This window comes from Canis lupus, chromosome 15 (genome assembly GCF_003254725.2).
Source record: "Canis lupus dingo isolate Sandy chromosome 15, ASM325472v2, whole genome shotgun sequence".
NCBI lineage: Eukaryota > Metazoa > Chordata > Mammalia > Carnivora > Canidae > Canis > Canis lupus.
The window spans coordinates 62,284,404-62,307,892 of record NC_064257.1 but is presented as its reverse complement, the minus strand read 5'-3'; the positions used below and the strand labels follow the sequence as shown (position 1 = coordinate 62,307,892).

Below are 23,489 nucleotides of genomic sequence, written 5' to 3'. Positions count from 1 at the left end.
ATTCTTTTTGATGGATGAGTGATATACCATTGTGTGCATGTGTATGTGAGTGTGTGTGTGTGTGCGCGCACGCGCGCGCCACTTCTTTATCCATCCATCAGTTGATGGACACTTGGGGTCTTTCCATAATTTGGTTATTGTTGATAATGCTGCTGTAAACATCAGGTGCATGTGCCCTTTGGAATCAGTATTTTTGCATCCTTTGGGTAAACACATGGTAGTACCATTGCTGGACGATAGGGCAGCTCTAACTTTTAGAGGCCCCTCCACACTGTTCTCAAAAAAAAAAAAAAAAAAAAAGGAAAAATGGCTGAAATTAGAGTACAGATGTTGGCACGTGCATAAACGTGGCGGTAGGAATCTGTGGTGTTTCTCTTCCTGCCGCTTATATCTTCCAGTAAAGTGGAAAACAAATGCATTAGCTGACAGTGAAGATGGGGAGAAATGTTGGAAATTTAAGGACAGGACAGATGATGTGAAATAATTGTTTAAAGGAGGAAATATGGCATGACTGCCAGACAACCTTAACGCTCAGTTTACATCCACAGTCATAATTTAAAGCGGGCTAATCAGTGTCATCTTGTGTTTGTATCAAACCACATTGAGCTGGGCAGATGCGGAGTGACAGTGGATGAACAGTTAAATTTAATCAGGATTGCAGGTACTTCATGGTCACATCCATAATCTATAGAACAAAGACTACTCAGTGTCATTTCTCTTTCTGACTCAATTTTCTAGCTCACTTATTCGAGCCTAGAGTAAATGAAAATATATTTGGGACTAGCAAGTGCCTTCGGTATGGGAAGATAGAAATATCTTGGAAGCCATAGAAAAGTATTTCATCGTGAGCTAAGCCTCATACTTTCTGTCATTTATTCTAAATCCACTGAGCTGAAAGTAAAAGAAATTGGATTACTATTGAAAATTGAGAAAATAATATAGTATTCCAAGAGCAGTATACAGCTCTTAGTTATATATATATTTTTCTGACAAAGTGTTTAAAACAAATAGAAATTTCCCCTCAAGAGTTCATTGTGCTGCAGTGTCGTTTTATTAGGCAGATGGTCAGCAGTAAAAAACAGCTATAGAATATGCTCTACAAAGTCAAAACACACTGCACCGCTTTATCAATTTTCTTCCTACAATCGTATAATTCATTATTGTTTATTCAAGTGGTGAGAAATTGCATCAAAAAGTTACAGAAATAGCTAACATAAACCTGTAACTTTCTTCTTCTTTTGTCTCCGTACTTTGTCTTACTAATTATTCAGTTATTGCTAAATTCCTTTTTCTTCCTATTATGGTCATATAAAAAAAAAAAAAAAGAAAGAAAAACCTCAACTCTACACTTGTATTATGATCCTCTTCTAAAATTTTTAAATTTAAGCCCATCTCTGATGCTTCCAATTTAGCAGCATTGTGTCCCTTCCAATGACATACAAACAGTGGGTAGTTACAACTCCTTTCTGCACAGTAGATACTGTTACCATGGCAACGGTGGACAACAGAACAGCAGCACACCAGTAAGTTCCCCGCACTTTAATAAATGGTTCTCTTTTATCTATTGCTATATTCATAGCCGATTCAGAATTTAAAATCAACAGGATGCTGACATCTGCAATACCCATATAATAGCATAAGAAAACGTCATTCTATTTTCCCTCGACTTTTTATATACCCTCCATACTCGGTGCTTTTCAGTATGCAGATGACTCATCACTACAATATCATCGTTTGCTAAAATAGAAGAGTGGAAAACAGCAAGCAATGTAGACTGAGCAAACACCTCAGTATTTTATGTTTAGCTTTTGTGAGTGTGTGTTTGTGTGTGGGCATAGATCTCTTTCCCTGAAATTCATATGGATAGAGTCAAGGATCCGACTCCATCAGTTTTTTGTTTTGTTTTTTTTTGTCCTCACCTGCATAACATAGGACTTCCAGGCCCCTCAGAGTCTCACTATTTCTGGAGGTGTCCATGAAGGAGTGTCACCTGTACAAAATCACTTTTTTTCAACCGTAACAGCAGCAGTGACCCACACTCCAATGCACTTGAGGTCTAACCCAGTCTGATCCTCAGACATGCTTTGTATGGTCTCATGTACTGATGTCACCAGTGCACAGGGCCCTCCGTGGTGCCTTTATTTCCGTCTGATCTCATACCTCTGCCCTGATGCCTATACATTTTCTCAGTATGAGCTCCCTGTGGTTTTCAAATGCTGATCCTTCTCCCTAGGATGGTGTCCTTGGACTCATATACTTGGGGGATTTTCTGTTCTGCTTTATGAGATCATCCATCACCTCATCCAGGAGTCCTTCCCTGACCCACCAACCCCCTCACCCCTTGACCTGTGAGTGAACACTCCCCTTTTAGACTCATTTTTAATGAGATTTCTACCTCTGTTAGAAGTGGAACCACATTACCTAGCTAATGATTACCTGATGGCCTTAGCTAGAACTTTGCTCCGGTACAATCTTGAAGTGATGAAAATGAACATCCACTTTTTGTTCCTGATCTTAGGGAAAAGCATCCAGTCTTTCTCCACTAAGTATGATGCAGTCTGTGGGTTTGCATAAGTGCCCTTCATCACGTTGAAGAATTTCCTTTCTATTCCTAGTTCCTTTCTATTCAGTGTTTTTTGTTTGGTTGAGTTTGTTCAGTATATTTATCACAAAAAGCTATTGATTTTGTCAGATCATCTATATCTATTCAGATTATCCTGTGATATTTATTTTTATTTTTTTTACTGTACTGATATGATGTATTACATTGGTGGTGATTTCAAGATTTTGAACCAACATCACATCCCTGGGATAAGCCCCATGTGGTCATACTGTATAGCTCTATTTGCCTATCTATGTATATTTATCAGTATATTTTTGTGGTCATATTAATAAAAGCTATTTATTTGTAGTTTATTTCCCTTTGGCTTTAGGGAAACACTCCAATTCCATACTTTGTTGCTAATGAGGTCAATTCCTTTGAGAAGAGATTAGGAGTTATCTGTTTTATGACCTGAATTTTCCCCCAAACAAATCTCTGATCCAGGGCTCCGAATCTAGAGCTGGGGACAGGAGCAAGCTTCTATCTGAATATCTTCACTTAAAAAACTGAGTACTTGGTGGGGGGGGGGGGCGGGGGAGAAGGGGCCTATGTTCTTCTTGACACAAGTGTACCTACTTCTAAGCTTATAGAAGTGCTCTTGGGTCCTCACTATTCTCAGCATGTCATACCAAGTGTAGGGCCTCCAGTCTATTTGAATGGAAGAGGGACAGAAAATAGAGCCTTCACCTATTGGCCACACTCATCTAATAATTAGCCTCAGCAATAGGTACCTGGGGGCAGGATGAGAAATGTTGGAATCCAGCTCCTCCTGTGAAGAAAGCCCTCTGGCTGGGAGCTGGTAAAGGGTGAATCTCTCCCTCATGGTTGTAGTACTCTGGAGTGCAGTCACCACCTCATTGAGGGAGGCATCAGACCTCATTCAAATATCATAGATTCTTGCTTTTCTTACTGAATTTTTGTAGATATTTTCGATAGTTTTTTTTTTTTTTTTTTTTTTTTTTTTTTTGCCATTTGACCTTAGGCTTTAAGTGCTTTTTGTTTTTATTTTGCTTTGTTTTCATTTTTATCAGTTTCACTGGAGAATGGCTCATTAGAATTGCTCACATTGTCTTGCTGGAAGTTCACTCAAAATTAACAACAGAAGTTTAAACAAAACTATTCTAGGTAATAAATACTAAGATTTCATTCTAAAAGAATTTCGGGAGATATCACAACCACAAATATAGGCATTTTACAAAGAAATAAGAAAGGAATATAAATAATGGGAAGTGGTAAAATGACATATGACAGTAAAGTAGGATTTCCTAGGATTAAATTCTGGTTTTGAAACTTATTTGATCTGTAAAAGTTGGTTAGTTAATTTAGTTCCCTAAGTCTTACTTTGTATAATTATAAACTATAGTAATAATAATAACCCTTTACTGATAAGAGTTCTATCTGGATTCATTGAGATAATAAAGATAAAGCACTTAGTATGGTGTCTGGCATAGGTAAATAAATGTTTTACAAATATGATCTACAAATATTTTTAGTAGAGTACAACCAAAGCTTTAAAGATAAATTTATAGAATTAAATATTAAGTGAATTATTACATTAAGAGGAAACACCAGACTGGTTCAACTCCAGAAGGATGAACACATCACTAAAGTAAAATAATCAATGAAAATTTAATCTGAAATTAACCGCCAGAAGTTTTTAAGTGTAGATAAATCTGCAAGGTGTGACAAATCTAATTAAAAATATTGAGAATGAATACTCCAATTTATGAATGAAACTATGAAATAATTGACCACTGAATATATAAAGGACATTTCTGCTGGGACATAATACAAAACCTATATTAGAAGTAGAAGTTAAGAAAAAAAAGAATAGAAGTAAAATTTGTTCATAATTAGTAGCCAACAGCCCTTAACCCCTTACACCTGGGTATAGTGTATTGGGACGTTTCCTAACTTTAAACCTAACTTGAGTAAAATGACCTAGAAAGCATTTTTAGAGACTTATGTGCATTCTCTTGTTGCATGTTGCCTCTTCATCAAGAGAGAAGTGTTTCATGGAGACAAAGACCACTGTTTGCTTTACTCTGGCAGCTTGAGCCGAGGTTTGGCTGACTGCTGCCTGGAAGTTCCAAAGGAAAGAGTGAGAGACTGGCTGGCTGCTCTGCTGGCAGAGTCAATGAGACTGCCAGATTGAGAGGAGCATATATTTCCTGAGTTTGCCAGGAGAAAGAATGGGTGGAGCCTATGGACCAGATATGGAGCCATGCATCAAAAAGAGCCGATATCTTACAACCTGTTGGAAAAGGCTGCCTTTTGGGGACAAATATACATGATCATAGAGAAGATGGAATTCATGAACATCCCTGTGGTCTGAGAAGAAAATGAGTTACTAGAAGAAAAAAATAAATTTATTCATGTCAAGGAGGCTACAGTTGAGAGATCCCAACAGCTGGGGAGAGATTTCCTCAAAACACTCTGAAGATGCTCAGGAGAAAAGAGTCTGGCTATAAGCCTATCAGTTTCAGGGAATCCCAAGGTTAAAACTGTAAGCTTGCTGGCCAAAAAAGCAAATTTCCACTTACCTCATCTATCTTCCTTCCAAGCCTCAATCCTAGTAGGGACAGAAGACTCATCACTACCCTGAACACATTTTTAGAACAAGGAGGAGAAATAAAGCAATATCAAATGAATAACACAAAAACAAATTTATCAGAATTTAACTGAAAGTAATTAAATGAAGGTTAAACCAGAGAGGAAACCCCTATAGGCATTTCCACCAAGATCAGAAACAAGGCAAGGATGCCCACTATTATTATTCAACATTAATATTGTTATTATTATTAAATATTTTACTAGAAGTATTAACCAATACAATTAGAAGGTAAAATTAATTAGAAATCAATGTGTAAAAAGAGCATAAAACAATCTCTACTTGCAGATAGTATGATCACATATCTGGAAAATTGCAGACAATTGGTGGTAAAATAAAATCAAACAATAATTCAGTGAAGTAGTAGAATGAAAGTTTGTTGTACATAGGTCAATTGCATTCATACACAGAAAAAATAAACACCTAGAGGACATAGTGATCAAGAAAACCATCTATATAATAGCACCTGAAAAGATTTACTACTTGGGGAGAGATTTAACAAGAAATATGCAAATATATTTTTGTATTTTGTTTTCCAATACAAGGGAACATTTTAAAACATCCCTGAAAGACAGCAAAGTCAACTTAAACAGGTAGAGATATATCCTTTACTCCTGGATAGAAAAACTCAACATTATAAAGAAGTGAATTCTTTCTTGCTCAGTTCATAAATGCAATCCAATTCTGATAATTTCCAAAAAGCTATTTTTAAAATATGTTTGATACAGAAGTTCATGTGGGGAAAAATAGGCAAAAAAAAAAAAAAAAAAAAAGGCTAGAATAAAGAAAACTGGACAAAGAAAGACCTACAAGGTAAGACAAGCCCTACGAGTTACTAAAACATAGTGTAGAAACTGTTGTTGAACCCGTATGCAGCTGGTGATGCATGCATCGATACACCGTGGAACAAAAGAGGAAATCCAAAATTAGACCTAAATACACACCAAAATTTAACATATGACCAAGAAGTCATCTTAAATCATTAAGGTAAAGACGGACATTTTAAGAAAATGTTATGGGACAACTGGATGATTGGTTGGAAAAATATCAAATCAAAACCATCTTGTATCTTGCATGAGAAAACATTTCAAAGAAATTCAGGATCTAAACGTCAAAAATGAAAACTTATTCACGCTAGCAGAGGTTAAGAATCAATGTCTCTTTAAGCAAGAGTTAGGGAAAGGCTTTCAAACTCTGACTCAAATCGGAAGGCAGGAAAAAAAAGTTTATAAATTTGACTGCATAATATTTTTTCTAAATTTGATGAAGACCATCGTCAAAAAGTCAAAAGACAACCGACAAAACTGGTAGCAAGTATTTGCAACATCGAACACAGGCGCTAATAATATAATCCACAGTAGCCCCTCTCAGTCGTGCTTAAATTTTCTGCCGTTGCAGTTACCTGCGGTCAACCCCAGTCCTGGAGCACAAGGGCTCCTGCAGCCACCAACAGCCACCTGCCAGCACCGTCCACCTCACTTCATCTCACCACCTAGGCCTCCTGTCATCTCACAGCATCACAGAAAGGGTGAGTGGAAAGTACTGTAAGAACTTCACTGTAAGTACTGTAGGAAACTCGGAGAGAGACTACATTCACATAACTTTGGTTATGGTATGCTATTGTACTTTTTCTATTTTATTATGAGTTACGATTAATCTCTTACTCTCCCTAATTTATAAATTCAACTTTATCATATACGTACATATAGGAAAAATATGGTGTATGTAGAGCTCATTACTATCTGCAGTTTCGGGAATCAATGGGGGTTATCTAAAGTGTCCCCTGTGGATAAGACGGGACTATACCTAAGGATATCAGTAGAATTGAGGGTCAGAGCACTAAAACCCCAGGAGAAAAATGGCAAAATACATTAAAAGGCAAACCACAAGAGAAGTCTAAAAATGGCTGCCAAATATAAAAAATATGTTCGTACTCACTCATAATCAGAGAAATGCAAATGGACACTTGAGATACCTTTTCTAATCAGACTGGCAAAAATTTAAAAATTAGATAATATGTTCTTTCATCAAGATCATGGGGAAGTAGCCCTCTCATATGTTACTGGTGGGAATTCAAGGTGATGCATTCCTCTGGAGGGAAATTTGACAATAACAGAAGTACACAGCTTAGTACTTGTATTTCACTTCTAGGAACGTATCTTAGAGATAGACCTACACAATACGAAAACGTACATGGACAAGTTACTCTACTGCAGCACTGTTTGCCATTGTAAACCATTGGAAATATGTTTAATGCCCATACATAGAAGAATGGTTAAATACCTACTGGAGGGATGTCTGGGGGGCTCAGTGGTTGAGCATCTGCCTTTGGCTCAGGCCCTGATCCCGGGGTCCTGGGGTCGAGTCCTGCATCAGTCTCCCTGCATAGAGCTTGCTTCTCCCTCGATCTGTGTCTCTGCCTCTCTCTGTGTGTCTCTCATGAATAAATAAACAAAATCTTAAAGAAATATATACCTAGTGGGGGTCTATATACTAGAATACTATGCAACTATAAAACCAAAGGAGAAGATCTCTACAATTTGATATGGAATGATTTCTAGGCCATACTATTCAGTGAAGAGAACAAAGAACAACACAATATCTACAGTATATACTTGTCTCCATCTAAAAAAAATGGGATGTAAAAAAATAAAACCACACATTTCTGCTCATTAGTACATTAAAGTTACAGAAGAAATTAGAAACTAAAGAAACTGGTTGCCTATGGGGATGATGTGGGCAGAGGGTGGAGGAAAGGGTGAAATGGTATCAGGGTAGCAGTGAAAACATCACTTCTTTGAGAACATAATTTGTATTGTTTTAATTTTCAAAACCATAGCAGCATTTCACATACTCCCCCCTGCCCCATATGCTAACATTAAAACCAATCAGAATGTAAAGAAAATATATCTGCCTTTGGCCCAGGGCATGACCCTGGGTTTCTAGGATCGAGTCCTAGGTCAGGCTCCTTGCATGGAGCCTGTCTCTCCCTCTGCCTGTGTCTCTCCCTGTCCCTCTCTATGTCTCTCATGAATAAATAAATAAAATCTTAAAAAAAAAAAGAAAGAATAACCTAATCATACTGAAGGTGATAGGAAAGTAAAAAAAAAATTGACCTCCATAATACCATAAGGCTAGAAACAAAATAATTGCACATAAATGCTGCAATCAAATTAATAAATGTATCATTGAAAAGGGAATAGGTAATTGTTAAGTGTGAATTGCTAGCAGCGGTAAATCTACATTATGTATACCATACAATTGAACAAATAAATATTGTTGATAATAAGAGTTGAGCTTTTCACTGTTGGAGGCAAAAAAATACAAGTAAGGAAAGAGGAAAAGGTAAAATGAATGCTGTGGTATTAAATTGGAATCGGAGATATCCGCATAAATTCATGATGGGATACACACGTACGTGCAAATGCACACGTGCACACGGAGAGATGCACATACACGTGTATAAAGGCAGAGCTCGTGTACGTCTTATGTGTCCTACTTTTGTGGACGGAGATGGCCAGAAGCAATGACGCTTCAGTAGCAAGGAGCACATTAGCTCTCTGATCTCCATTTTTAAATATAATTCTCTAATAAAAAGAACCGGATTCTTTGAAGAGAGCTGAGGCAGGGAAAATGCAAGATGACCATGAAATTTTCTATTTGCCAGAAAATGCCCAAGTCATTACGCACATGATACAGAAGCCAAACTTGATGTTTCCAGTGGCCAATTCCGGGATGAATTGCACACACATTAAAAAAATAATAATAATAACAGTAAAATTTATAAAAATTCCTACAATAGAATGTATACCTGTGGATTCATGTTGAAATAAATATAATGAATTAATGAATTAACTAGAGCATCTCTCCTTTATTATAGAATAGAATAGAATTATAGAATTATAATTGAGAATCCCAATTAATTGTGAATCCCAATTAATAAGTGTAGAGACAAGAGAATAATATAAAATCTCCATTAGGCAAACACCATGACTATCAGTGTTGCAGGCAAGATGGATGTTAAAGTGTGTTGATGAAGGGGCATTTGGGTGGCTCAGTCAGTTATGCACCGGACTGGATCTCAGCTCGGGTGTTGATCTCAAAGTTTTGAGTTCAAGTCCAGCATGGAGCCTACTTAAAAAAAAAAAATTAGTTGGTAAATATATGAGGAAAAATAGTATTCACCTGGCTTGAAGCATTTTGCCCCAAGATATGCAATAAGTATAAAGGAAAATATAGAATTGAACAGCAGAGAAGCCCAACAGACATCAATCTTTGACAAATGATGGAGGGTCATAGATATCCCACATCCTGAAATGTACTGAAATACCATCATCTTGAAATGTACCTTTCATACAATGTACTGAGAGGGGCACCCATATAATTTTTATGGTATCTTTGACAAAAATGTGTAATTTCACAACACTGAGAATACATCAGACAAACCTAAATGGAATGCATTCTGAAAAATAACTAGTCAACACTCTAAAAGTGTCAGTGTTACAAAAACAAAAAGGAAAAATTGAGGAATTCTCACAGATCAGGGGATGCTCAGGGAAGTAACCAGAAAAAGCAACATGGGATCCCAGATAGGATTCTGGACTAGAAAAAGGAAAATGGTGAAAATATTGGCAAATTTTGAGTAAGATTTATGGCTTAGTTAATATGATTTTACTATTGTTAATATTTACTTATCAATAATATTAATACTTATCACTGTAATTCCCCCCGTCTTGGTAATTGTACTATGGATATATGGCATTTTCAACACTAGGGGAAGCTGAGTAAAAGGTAAACAGGAACTCTCAATGCTATTTTTATATTTTTCTGAAAGTGTAAACTTAGTTCAAAACATAACATTAAAAACAGAACAAAAAATAAATAAAAATTAAAAATTAAATAAATAAATAAAACAGAACAAAAAAATAGGTGCTTATTGAATGCTTTATCTTCGTACTTCCATGAGCATAGTGCACATATCAACCTCTTTCTGAGTAAATCACTGCTTTATACATGAACTATATCTTAATATTATTTCATAAATATCATAATGTTAATTTTATCACAGACAGGGAAAATAATTTTGTTCCACTCCCTTATATGCTCATTCCAAACACCTATTGTTTACCAGACATTCTGCTAAGAGGAGATACGTTGCTGATCAAAAATAAGAAATAACTTTTTCATAGACTCTACTTTTAGTAGAGAATAAAGACATTGATCGAGTTATCACATAAATAAATGTAAGTTATATCTACTATACATGAAGAAAAAGATCCATGATTTTGTAGAGTTATAGATGAGGATTTGATATTATCAAATAATTCAGTGAGGTCTCACCTGAAGGAAGTGCAACAATTTACTAAAGACAATGAATTTTTTAAAGTGTAAAGTAAATAAAAATATTTCTCTGCATGCAAAATTTTAAAAAATCTTCAATATTTGATTTATCAGGGATATCATGCATATCATTCATGCATTTTTCTGCAGCTACAGACAATGATGAAATCCATTTTGATTGGTCAAGAAATAAATAACAATGAAACTTTTTATCATACTTCAAGACCAACTCCTGATTAAAAAATTCAAAATAGTACCAGAAAAAGAAAGCACATTTTGTATGCTAATAGCTTTCCTTTTGTCCAATTCCTTTCCTGCACCTTTTTTTTTTTCTGTTAAAAAGTGAAGTGCATTAACAGATTTTTGAAGTTAAATCACCTGTGCATTCCTGAAGTAAATCTCATTTGGTTGCCAGGTATTATTCTTTTTATATATCACTGTAGTAGAGGTGCTAATATTTTTTGGGGGGTTCTATGCATTATTATAAAAGCAGTTTTTCTGTAATTTAATATGTTAATCCTGTCTTTTTCAGTATTGGTAGCAATATTATACTGGACTCCTAAAACAAAGACTCGGGAAGTGTCTTCTCTGTTTTTATTCTTTAGCAGATTTTATTTAAGAATGGAGGGCGAAGAATCTCAGGGCACCTGGGTGGCTTGGTTGGTTAAGGATCTCTCTTTGGAAAAAAAAAAAAAAAAAAAAAAAGGCTCTCTCTTTGGCTCAGGCCATGATCTGAGGATCCCGGGATGAGACCCACATCCCCCTCTGCCCCTCTCTCTGCTGCCCCCTCTCCCTCTGCCCCTCCCCGATTGCTCCCCCCACCACTCTCTCTCCCTCTCTCAAATAAATAAATAAAAATTTCCTAAAAAAAAAAAAAAAAAAGAAGAAGAATGGAGGTATCTCTTCCTTAAATAAGAAAAATCACTAATTGTCCCGGGTTTTCCTTTTTAGGCAAATTTTACTAATGTGTTCTTTTTTCTTTAATGGATATAAAACTATTCAAATTTTCTATTTCTTTCTCAGTCATTTGCATTTTCAAAGAATTTGTTTCATCCAAACTGTCAGATCCGTTGGCATAAGTTATTCATAACATCTGCTACTGTTCCCTGATATGGATTATCAGAAACCAAATTTACGTCTCTCATTAAAGAATTAGAAAACCAGATATTATGTATGAAACAGTATTTCCAGACATTGCAAAACAGGTGGAGCCGAGCTATGATCTCGGAGAAGGGAAAGAAACCAGGAAAGCCCTTGCTCATCCCAGCTTGCTGCAGGAAGGCACTTTCTAGGACATGGTACAGGAGGGAAAACAAAAAACAAAAAAAACAAAGCCTAATTATTGTGCTGGTTTGGAAAGGAAGAGATCAGGGTTTAGGGAGACCAAAGTGGCTAGAATTTGCACTGAAGAGAAGCAGAGAGGAGTGGGAGAATGCTCTGAGAACCTGCAGAGATCTTGGAGTCTTTGAGCCTTACTACGTGTGCGAACAAAAGGACATTACCCCCACCCCCACCCCCAGGAAAGAACCACCAATGGATGTGATAGCAATGTGCAATTATTGCATTTTACAGGATTATTGGCAATCTATCAAAAAAAAAAAAAACCCACAAAACATCATAATGAAAAACTATCCCTTTACAACAGATATTAAAAAAAAAAAAAAAAACTTACTTTAAGGGTCTGCTGTGTGCCAGCCATTGTGCATTCGCTCCTCTCGGGACCCTGCTCAACCAGAGGAGGGTGAGGCTGGCATTCAGAGAAGGGTATTTATGTGACGGAAGCATATTGCTTCTGTTCTATCTCCGTGGACCCTGGAAAAGGAATAACTTAGACACTGTGTCGAATAACATTATTTATAAATGTAGATATTACAGCTGTGCTATACAAATAAAATGTTGGTTAGGACCTGGAGAAATGTCTTGGTCTAATATTTAAATCGGATTTCTTCAGCTTTCCTCGAGTTTAATCTCATTTCTGTAATACCTCCCCGATAATCCAGAACTTTCCTTGTGACCTGAAGGAGGTCTAGAAGAAGAATATGCTCGCTGGGCCAATTCATGGTGGCGCTTGTTATTTTCAGGTGTTGCATCCACAGGCATCAATACTGACATCTATCCGCAATGACACAGCCCTAATCCTTGAAGCATGGCAATTACCCATTTCTTGATTGATTGCCTCCGACTTTGCCACAATATCTGTTCCTTGCAATAGGCAGAAGAAAATGTGTTCCCTGACTAATGTGCTCTCGTACAGTTTCAAATTGCATTTATTCTTCCAACCTAATACATCTCACTATGACCCTCTAGCAAACATGTGATTTAAGGAAAGCAAGAGCAAACATAAATACCAATTCACTCGAAACCGGCCACCGTACAACTCCTGATAATGTAGTACAGTTCTTCACTTTGTAGAATTATATGTGTTCCGCATCTTGGGAGATTTAGAAACACACACAAAGTGTGAATACTTCAGATTTATTTTCATAATGGAGGCAAAGTGTTTCCAAATGACGGTATGGGACCCCCGATACATTTTAACATATGGTAACATTTCTCAAAACCAAGTACAAAAGAGTGTTTTTTGACAAAGCTTAATTGCCCGGTTAAAAAAATGTAATATGTAAGTGGGTTTGAAATGCTCATTTTATATGCAGCCATTTCTGTAATGATAAATAGTTATACTATATGCTTTCAGATTTTTCTTACTGAAATGATTACTTCTTTGAAGTTGCGTAGGGTCGGAAGATTTGTTTTCAGAAATGCTTTCTGACAGGAGATAAAAGATATTGTTTTTTTTTTTTTGCAGTGTTTTTCATGCTGAAGTGTAATTTTTGCCCACTTGCATTTATTTTTAGAGAACTTGTGAAGCTTAACTATGATATTCCTTTAAAAAATGGAATACTTACTATGATAAAAATACAGATTTTTCTAAGCATGTGTATGCTTTTAATATCTAGTTAGGTAATGTCAGCCTGTTAGCAAAGCTAGAGCAATACATCTTCATCACTCCATGAAAGCAATTTTTTTTTCTCTTTTGACCTTAGAGCTCTATTTAATAAGGTATATTTTTAAATGTGGTAAACAAAACCTTATTTGTAGAAGACTGAATTGGTATGTGATTACCTGTTTGTCTGCTTTTTTTTTTTTTTTTTTTAAAGATTTTACTTACTTATTCACGAGACACAGAGAAAGAGGCAGAGACACAAGCAGGGGGAGAAGCAGGCTCCATGCAGGGAGCCCAACGTGGAACTCGATCCCAGGACCCCAGGGTCATGCCCTGAGCCGAAGGCAGGCACTCAACCACAGGGCCACCCAGGGGCCCCTGTTTGCTATTATTTATATGTTCACATGCCTAGAAACAAGTACACATGGAAGCATGCATAAATAAATGAATGTCCATCATCTACGTATTTATAGAGAAGGGCTATTTTTTTTCAAAAATTATTCATTAAATAATGTTTGTCTGATTTATATAAGTTAAAATAAAGTCCTTTAGGGACATGTGGGTGGCTCAATGGTTTGGCACCTGCCTTCAGCCCAGGGTGTGATCCTGGAGTCCCGGGTTCGAGTCCCACATCAGGCTTCCTGACTGGAGCCTGCTTTTCCCTCTGCCTGTGTCTCTGCCTCTCTCTATGTGTATCTTATGAATAAATAAATACAAATCTTAATAAACAAAATAATTGTATACTTAAAATCCCTTCTAATGATGTAAAAGTTCATCAAATTAATTTGAACACTTCAGGGAAAACTGTAACTTCCTAGGACAATGTGTATTACCAAATTTGACCCAATTGATGCTTCAAGTTCTGGCAGGAGAATGGCAGAAACTGGGTTTTCAAACTTTCCCTTTTCTACCAGATACCAGAAAGAACAACTAGGATAATAAAATAAAACAAATAAGCAGACTTGGATGACATCCAAACCGGAAAATTGTGATGGGAAATCCCTTCTGAAAACATGTGTCAGGAGCAGCGAATCACCTAGAAGACAACACGAGCAGAGGGATTTAAAATCAGTGGGGCAAATATAGCGCTAAGGGAATGATGGGTCCTATCAGGCACAGATATCAGAAATAGAAATAAAGATCATAAAATGTCATTATAAAATATTAGAGTCCTATCCTAAAAATGCTAAAGAGATTGACAATTATCAAGCAGTCAAAGTGGGTGCTGGAGAAGTGAGAGCATTCCTCACGGGCTCAAAATGGAGTGGGAATGCCAACACACGCACAGGTGAATGGCATGGGGCGTGACCAGGGGCCTCGAAGACGTGGAGGTGTCTGGGGTGGCACACACTCTGGAGGACTTCAGATCCCTCCAGCAATTGTCACGGCTCACCTTGCAGGTGAATGGAGGCTGCTCAGGGGTGGAAGGGGGACAACATGGAGAAAGAAGGATCAGATCGTCGGAAGAGATGGTTTCGGAGGAAGTAGAGCTGAGAAAGTGCCTGCAAAATAGAGCACTGAAGGTGAGAGCTGACCTTTGGGAGATAAGTCCTCAGTTGACTTAAGCTTTGGTTTCCCCAAGACCAAATATCCTGTACATCTCAATGTGTGACAAGCTGAAGACGAAGTCATCCCATGCGACCAAGTGAAGACCCCGTGATGTGCACCTGAACGTTTGTGGCTGTCTCTGCCTGGAAGAGACATCTCTTCCTACGGCTTGCTGGATCTTCACCTTTCCTACAGCTTTAGGGTGGCCTCTGCAGAGGGCCGCCCGGGGGCTCGGTTGTTGGGCGGCTGCCTTGGGCTCAGGTCATGACCACTGGGGCCTGGGATCGAGTCCTGCATCAGGGTCCCCACAGGGAGCCTGCTTCTCCCTCGCCCTGGGTCTCTGCCTCTCTCTGTGTCTCTCATGAGTAAATAAATAATCTCTTCAAAAATAATAATAATAATTGTCTATGGAGTCCTGTGAGTTGTCTTTCAGAGACTTGTGAGTCCTTCGGTTCTCTGACCTCGTAGTATTGCTACATAAACGTCCATGTAGGACATGACTGAGCAGATGCTGGGGTTTCACGGAGTCTACGGAGCAGGTTGCACAGGTTGGGCTGCATCTGCCAATAGTCGCACTACGCTCGCGACTGCAAGTCTTGCTAGTGTTCTGCTTACTGCCAAATCTACATGCAGAACACAAATCCTTTCCTTTTGATAGGATGGTTTACTGAACACCTTCACTCGGATGTCCTTTGTGAATCTCACATTCAGTGTGTCTAAAACTCGATTCCCAAAACTCCCCCTTGATTATACACGGCTGTAACTATCTGGAATGTCGCCTACAAGGAGTGTCTAGAAGGCCCAGGGATCTTTGAGAATGACACCCAGAGACCCAACCACCTGTAACCCTCCATCCACTCTCCAGGTCTTGGCACCACCTCATTCTGGGTCCCCAAAAATCACAGGGCAGCTTAATCACTTGTCTGTCTAGACTGATTGCTTCCAAGTCACTGATTCCTTCCAAGTCCACCCAGGTCACAGCAGCAAAGGACATTCTTTTGCACGGAGTGGTCTGGTACCTCTTTCCACTTGACCCGCAAACAGGAGAGCAGTGATTCCCATCCGTGTCGGGCAAAACAACTTATAAAGTGTTCGCAACTTCAAGTCCTTCCATGCCTCTGAGGGGACGCAACCTCTCCGGGCCACATCTCCTTGGATCAGATAAAGAAACAAGTTTATTCTCTAGCGTAGAGCCTCTGTAAGTTAGGGAAATGTGGCTCTAGAGTCACACGGTTTGATCTACCATTGTGATCTTGGGCAATTTACATCATCTTTACAGGTCTGCTTCTCCTTTGTGAAACTGAATTAAATCATATAAAATATCTCATAAAGGGCAGCCCCTGTGGCTCAGTGGTTTTAGCACCTGCCTTCAGCCCAGGGTGGGATCCTGGAGACCCAGGATCGAGTCCCACATCGGGCTCCTTGCATGGGGCCTGCTTCTCCCTCTGCCTGTGTCTCTGCCTCTCTCTCTCTCTATGTCTCTCATGAATAGATAAATAAAATCTTTAATTTTTTTTAAAAACCTCATAAAGTTAATGTGATGAATAAATTATTTTCTAACCTTTTATGGATAAGCACAGAGAAATTTTGTAATAAATTATATGTGAGCTTAATTTTCCCAACCAAAAGAATATTCACTCCTACTCCAATTAGCTACTCAAAATGTTCTGAACATGCCTGAGTACCTAATGCTGTACTGTGAACTGGCTGATCCTGCCTCCACATGCAAGTTGACTTCGATCCTCCTCACCTCTCAGTGTACCGCCCTCTCCCGTACATCGAAAGTGCTCGTCAATATACTGAATTTTGGCATCATTATAGTAACTTAGCTTTCCAAGTATATAGACCCGACATATTCCTCACTTAACTGTGGCCTCTTCTAGACAGGGAACTGGCCTCTATTACTTTATTTTCATAGCACCTGCTTAAATGTTTAATAACAGCTGTTCGAAATGTTGGGTTTTTAAATTATTGATCCAGTATTGGATAGTTGGAAAGATGAATTAGCAATTTTTTGAGGAAGCATAGAAAGAAAAACTAGTATAGGTAACCTTTCAAAACACAAGATTAAACATATGAGAATCCCAAAGCCAAAGTTACCAAGAAATTACTGTATTTAAATTATTTTTATTTTTTTAACTTTCCATTTTAAAATAATTACAGAATAATGAAAAGTCTCAAAACTCAGAAAAGAGCTCCTCATATATTTCACAGTTTCCTCCAATGTTCGTATCTTATATGACCATAATGAAATCATCAAAATTAGGAAATTAACATTGATACAATGCTATAAACTAATCTGCAGACTTCGTTGAACCAACACCAATTGTTCCTCTAATGTTCTTTTTCAGGTTCAGGATCTCACACTGCGTTTAGTTTCGTGTCTCCTTCCAATCAGGAAGAGATTTGTCTCTCTTGATCTTGACATGTTTGAAGAGTACTGGTCACTTATTTTGTAGATATTCCTGAATTTGGATTTGACTAGTGTATTTTTATGAATCAAGTTTCTATGAGGTACCACAGGTGTGACATTTTATCCTCCTCAGGACACAGTATCAACCTGTGGATTATACTGTCATTTCTCACTATCGGTGAGATTAACCTTGATCACTTGCTTAAGGGGGGAGTCGGGATGGGTTTCTCTAGATGACTTTTTCCTTTGTAATTAATAAATATTTTCTTGAAAGAGAGTTTGAGACCATAATTAACCTATTTCTTATCATGCTTCATTCATTAATTTTAGCATCCAATAATAATTCTGGCCTTCAGCAAGTGGTGTTCACCAAAGTTGTTTTTTTAGTTCCATTGTTCCTCTCCATTTATTAATTGGAATTCTACTGCAATGAGGAATTGTCCTTTCACTCCCTTTTATTTATTCATTTAATTATTCTTCTTTATATCAGTATAAATTCAAGGATATATTCCCTTAGGGTTATAATCCATTACCATTACCATTATTATTACTCTCTGTCCTTTTCCCTCCCCAGATTTGGCCATTGGGAGCATCTTCAATCTGTTTCCTACATGGTTTTGACATGTCCCCACTAAGTTTTGGGTTCTTTTTTAAAGATTTTATTCATTTATTTATTCATGAGAGACACAGAGATAGAGGCAGAGACACAGGAGGAGGGAGAAGCAGGCTCTCTGCAGGGAGCCCGATGCGGGACTCGATCCCAGGATCAGACCTGAACCAAAGGCAGATGTTCAACTACTGAGTCACCCAGGGGCCCCGCCTCCACCATGTTTTGAGAATTATACTTATTGCAAATAAGTTTGAATAATTGTATGTGTGTTCTTCATAGTTTTATTTATTCTTTCATGAACTGCACACTCATATTATTAATAATATCTGCCTTAAGGGAAAATTCCTGGAACATTATGTGTTTGGGGGAGATTCATAGTTATCAGGCCATCTTGGATTTGTATTTCCAAAATTTCATGGAGTCTATAATTTCAAATCCTAACTTCTCTACTATTCTATTTTTCTTCTCTCTTTTTTCCTCTTCTGATCATTACCTTTATATTCTTTGTGAATGAAAACAGGCAAATACACTGCATTTCTGTAAACCTCTATTTGTAATTGGAAAAAAAAAAAACGTGGTTCAATATATTGTATTTTAATTTGGCTCTGGCATCCTTATATTCTAAACTAATTCTGCTTCAGAAGTTTTTCTATTTAAGAATATTTTTTCTAATGCATAATTATAATTGTTAAAAAACTATATGTTTATTAAAAACTATATTTTTATTAAAATTATATGATATTTAATTATATTAAAATTCATGGTTATTAGATTCTTCTTTATGAGACAAAAGTGATTCAAATTTTGTTAGAAAAGACTTTTTTCCATGAAATGCTTATAAAATAAACTTAATATGTTAAAGATATTATAAAACATAAAATAAGAATGGAGATGTGTTTGGGTTACTCAGTCGGTTAAGCATCTGACTTCAGCTCAGGTCATGATATCAGGGTGCTGGAATCAAGCCTCACATTAGCTTCCTCACCCAGCAGAGAGTCTGCTTGTCCCTCTGCCCGCTCCCCTGCTCATGCTCTCTCTTCCTCTTGCCCAAATAAATAAATATTTAAAAATATATATAAAATAAGAATTGAAAAAACTACTATGAATGAACATATAAAGATAGCAAACGTATGTAATTTTGAGCCACCACTTAACCATTTTGAAGGATACATATGCAGACCTAACCTAACACATATAACATAACACATTATATTATTCAGTCTACTTTTCCCTTACCTCAAGACCTATTTGTAAAACAATCTACTACCTAAAATTGTATTTTTATCATCTTTTTCATATCCTTTCCACAATATGGTGGAAAGCTGTCCATCAAGGTGAAATGGACATTAATGGGTTACTATTCTTTGACAATACTGTTGTCTTTATAGAAGAATATTTTGATGCTGCATAAATTTTTCCACATTTATAACTTACTGTGGCCCTAGAAATAGTTTAAATTCAAATCCCCAAAATTAATTAGATTAAAATCTTAGGTGTTACAGACCTAGATTTGTAATAAAAAAATAAAATTTTAAACACATAATGACAATTACAATAATAATACATATAAACTACCCTGTTTTTATGCAAAAGGCAATAATAGATATCAATTGAATATAGTAAATACCAATAATATAAGAGAAAAGAAGTTCCTAAACATTTTACATTCTGTGTCACCTTACTTCTCTCCACTATCACCCAGCAATTGGAAAAAAACTTGTATTTAATGTGACCCTCCTCCAGTTGTCATTTCCAGGTTCTGTCTCACACATGATACACTCTTTCTCTTTTACTATCATAATTTATCTACACTCCCTCCATCATGTTCCCTAACAATTTTTTCATTTATTTTTATAACTTTATAACAACATATAAAAATATATAAAAAGATTCAATATCTTTTTAATTAATGACAAATAACAACTTAGATTAAGAATAATAATGACATTTCCAGCAGAGAGGTTATTTTAGAAATGTCTATATTTAATCTAAGTTCTTGTTTTATAGCAAAAGGATTGAGTTCATATCCTCCAAGTTACCTCAACCTGTAAAAAAACAAAATTCAAATTTAAGGCTTCAACTTGAATGCTACTTGCAGTACCTGCAGGCATTCTCCATGCTCTGTATATTAAGTTAATTCTTAAAAATGCAACATAAAAGAAATTCAGAGCAAGACATGATTGTGGAATAAAACTAGAAAATGAGAAGCTCCACCTAAAATCTGAAAGACCTACCTGAGGGACTATCAAATTGGAGTTGCTTTGTAACTATAATTCAAAAACTATCAAAGACAGGAAATAGTTTGCTGAAACGAAAATAATATACATAATAATTATATATTCTGAACTTAAAATTATTATTTTCCCACAGCTGTTAAATTTGTCATTCACTTTCAAGGTATTCTTGAGCGTCTGTTTAATAAAAGACAAGTGAAGAAGCATATATAAAAATAAAGATAACTGTCACTAACAATAATAAATACCTCAACGCATTTATTAAAATATAGGTGTGAGCATAGTGATTAAATGTTCAGATTCTATAGGGAGAGGGACTGATTCAAAGCCTTTTCTACCATTTACTAGCTGTAAGATACTGAGTATGCTTCTACATTTTCTGTGCCCCTCTTCCTCGTGTACAAAACTAGGATAACAAGAGTAGCAAATTTATGGATTTGTTGAGGAGATTAAAGGAAGTCATACATGTGTTGTTGTAGCTATTTGCCATTATTATTATAATAAACCTGTTAAAATACTCCTATTCATTTCCCTAAGAGACTTCTGTCCCTTTAAAAATTAGTTAAGATAATACTTCTTCAATCTTGTCTTCAGCTCCAAAAATGGGTATGAATAGAATAATAATCATGAGTTTGACTGGAATGAAAAGCCAAGTCAGGATCACCTTTTTTAAAAAAGAACTTCAATCAATCAATCAATCAATCAATCAATAAGAAAGGATTTCAAACCAAGGTGAATGGACCGACGACACTCGAGTCACACACATTTCCTGGCACGGAAGCTTATTGTAAGCACTCTGATCTAATGTCCCACTGAGTACCAGACCCATGTTGGCACTTAATAAATGTTTGATTAAAAGGCCAGACTATTTTGCATTTCAAACATTTATTTCTAGAACTTTGTGTTCTTTCGTTTCAGCTACAGGCACTTATTTCTACCCTCTGCATACATATTAAGTCTCAAAAATGCAGGAATTGGCAGTAGGTACTTCATGAATGGTATTATCAAAACTCTTTTAAGAAAATCCAGATACAAAGAGAGAATTGCAACACATGAAAAAGGCTCGCAAGCCATATGGGTGAAACTAAAGTATGCAGAACATTCACAACCGGTTTTTCCTATGAAATGAAGATTTTAAAAGAAATGGAATTATGCATTCACCAGCCAGGTGAATAGTTATAATTTGTACTTATTACTAAAGATTATATAAAAGATCATACACTAGCTATCGTGGTCCTTTTCTACTAAAGCTGCTTGTGTTTTAAAGGAAAATATAATTCTCCTATACAAGGAGTATCCAGTAAATTTTATACCTTAAGGGAAATTCCAGGACTGAAGAAAATAGCGGGACCACGTTATGCCCAAATAATTTATTTTTTGTTTACTTTTCTTGATGACTTCAAAATGAGAGCCTTCTCCAGTTTGTTCATTAAAGGAAATTAACTGGGTTTTTTTGGTGGCTATTTTGTATTAGGATATGGACCTACCAAGGTAAATAATAATTATTTAAGAAGCTGATTATCCAAGACTCTGAGAGCTCTTGTATTTCCTATAACTCAATGCTGCAATCCCTCCACAGCATGGCTGACAGGCATTCTCTTTCTTTTTGGACATTTTGAGCAATGAATAAATCACCACTGATTTATAGTCAAAACTAAATTAGTTAAATGAAGGCCCTTTGAAGCATTTAAAAGAATATGTTAAACTAAACTAAAATCACTAGAAACCTGGTTTTATACAAGCTAGGCAACTTTTATTACTAGATCACTGTAATCATTAGAAGTATTCTTTTTTTTTTTTTTTTTTTTGCTATTTTATTTTAACAGACCAGAAGCTCAGCCAGATCCAGACTGAGAATCTTTAAAAAAATGAAAATGTGGCAATTATTTTTAATTGCCAGGTTCAGGGCAAAGCAATTTAAAATTACTAGAGCTTCCATTTTGTTTCCAGCACTTTAACTTGGAACTGTGTCAAGTAATTCTCCACTATGGCAATCTAAATTACATTAAGCCAATTTACAAATGGAACATTTTAAGAATCATAGATGAGGAAAAGGCCATTAAAATAAATAAAAATGGATATAGAAGACTATTAGAGTATAACTATTCTGGACTGGGAGCATGGACAGAGTCACGTTTTTTTTATCATATGATACAGAAGGAGAAAAATCTTATGTAAACTCTAATCCATCCTTAGTAAAGCCATACTCTGAAAATCATGTTCATTTATAGGTGTTATAATTTAAGAGAGTGTCAATCAAAAGCACATAAAGAGAAGAATAAGATCGATCATTAAAGAGATTCAAAATGCTTTCTATGTTAAAGAAACTGATATGATTGGCGCTATTTAGTTAAGAAAAGAGAAGACCAGGAAATTGCAACTGTTTTAAAAGTTCTTAAATAACTACAATGTGCAATTGGGATGCTTGTCAATTTCTGAGGAAAAACTGGATAAACCTGGAATCAAAAACTGAATATGACCATAGGGTGGATGCATTTATAATTAATTTGAAAACATTTTTTTATTAATTAAATTTAGACAAATGTGGTTAAAATTAGAAGTCTCCATCACCAAATTTACACTTGTAAAGCCTAGCAGGTTAAATTTTACAGAAATAATAAGGAGGATATATGCATCAAAGCAGAATGTTATATTAGATACGTTACAAAGTTATAACTTGTCTGGTATAAGAAACATAAATGGAGATTCAGAAGCCAGAAATTCAATTTCCTTTCTCCTGCTTTAGTAGTTTTATATCTAGTCTTATCTTTTTATAGGAAGTTACAAATTAATATATGTGATCCTTTTCCCTAAATTCAAAACCAAACCTGAAATTGGAATCAAATATTAAAAAACTATTCCCTTCTTCTTCTTATAGCTACATATACTTCCATCAAAAATATGAAATTCAACTTAACAATATGCCTGAGCAAAGACTAAAAGAACTTCTTTATAGTAAACAGGCTTTCTCAAATACTTTCACTTGAAAAACACTCAATTATCAGAGACAAGTCAGTATGTACCCTAAGTCTTGAAATTCCCAATTCAAATTTCTTTGAAGATTCATTGTGGGCCTTTAAAATGCATTTGGATGTTTTATTCTAATAGAAGAACATTGTTAAACATGTTATATAGGTTTCTCAAAACCTTTTGAGTAGAATTGATGTTTTAGAAGAATGTTTATACA

At 36.1% G+C, this 23,489-nt stretch overlaps 1 long non-coding RNA gene across 1 annotated transcript in view; it reads left to right on the top strand.

Annotated features, from left to right (window-relative positions):
- Positions 1-1,491: 1,491 nt before the first annotated feature.
- The window catches only part of LOC118350775 (uncharacterized), a 72,080-nt gene continuing 50,082 nt past the window's right edge, over positions 1,492-23,489 (top strand). Inside the window, exons 1-2 of the long non-coding RNA XR_007402498.1 lie at positions 1,492-1,523; positions 6,612-6,741. This is a non-coding gene — a long non-coding RNA (uncharacterized LOC118350775). The remainder of the gene's footprint in view (positions 1,524-6,611; positions 6,742-23,489) is intronic.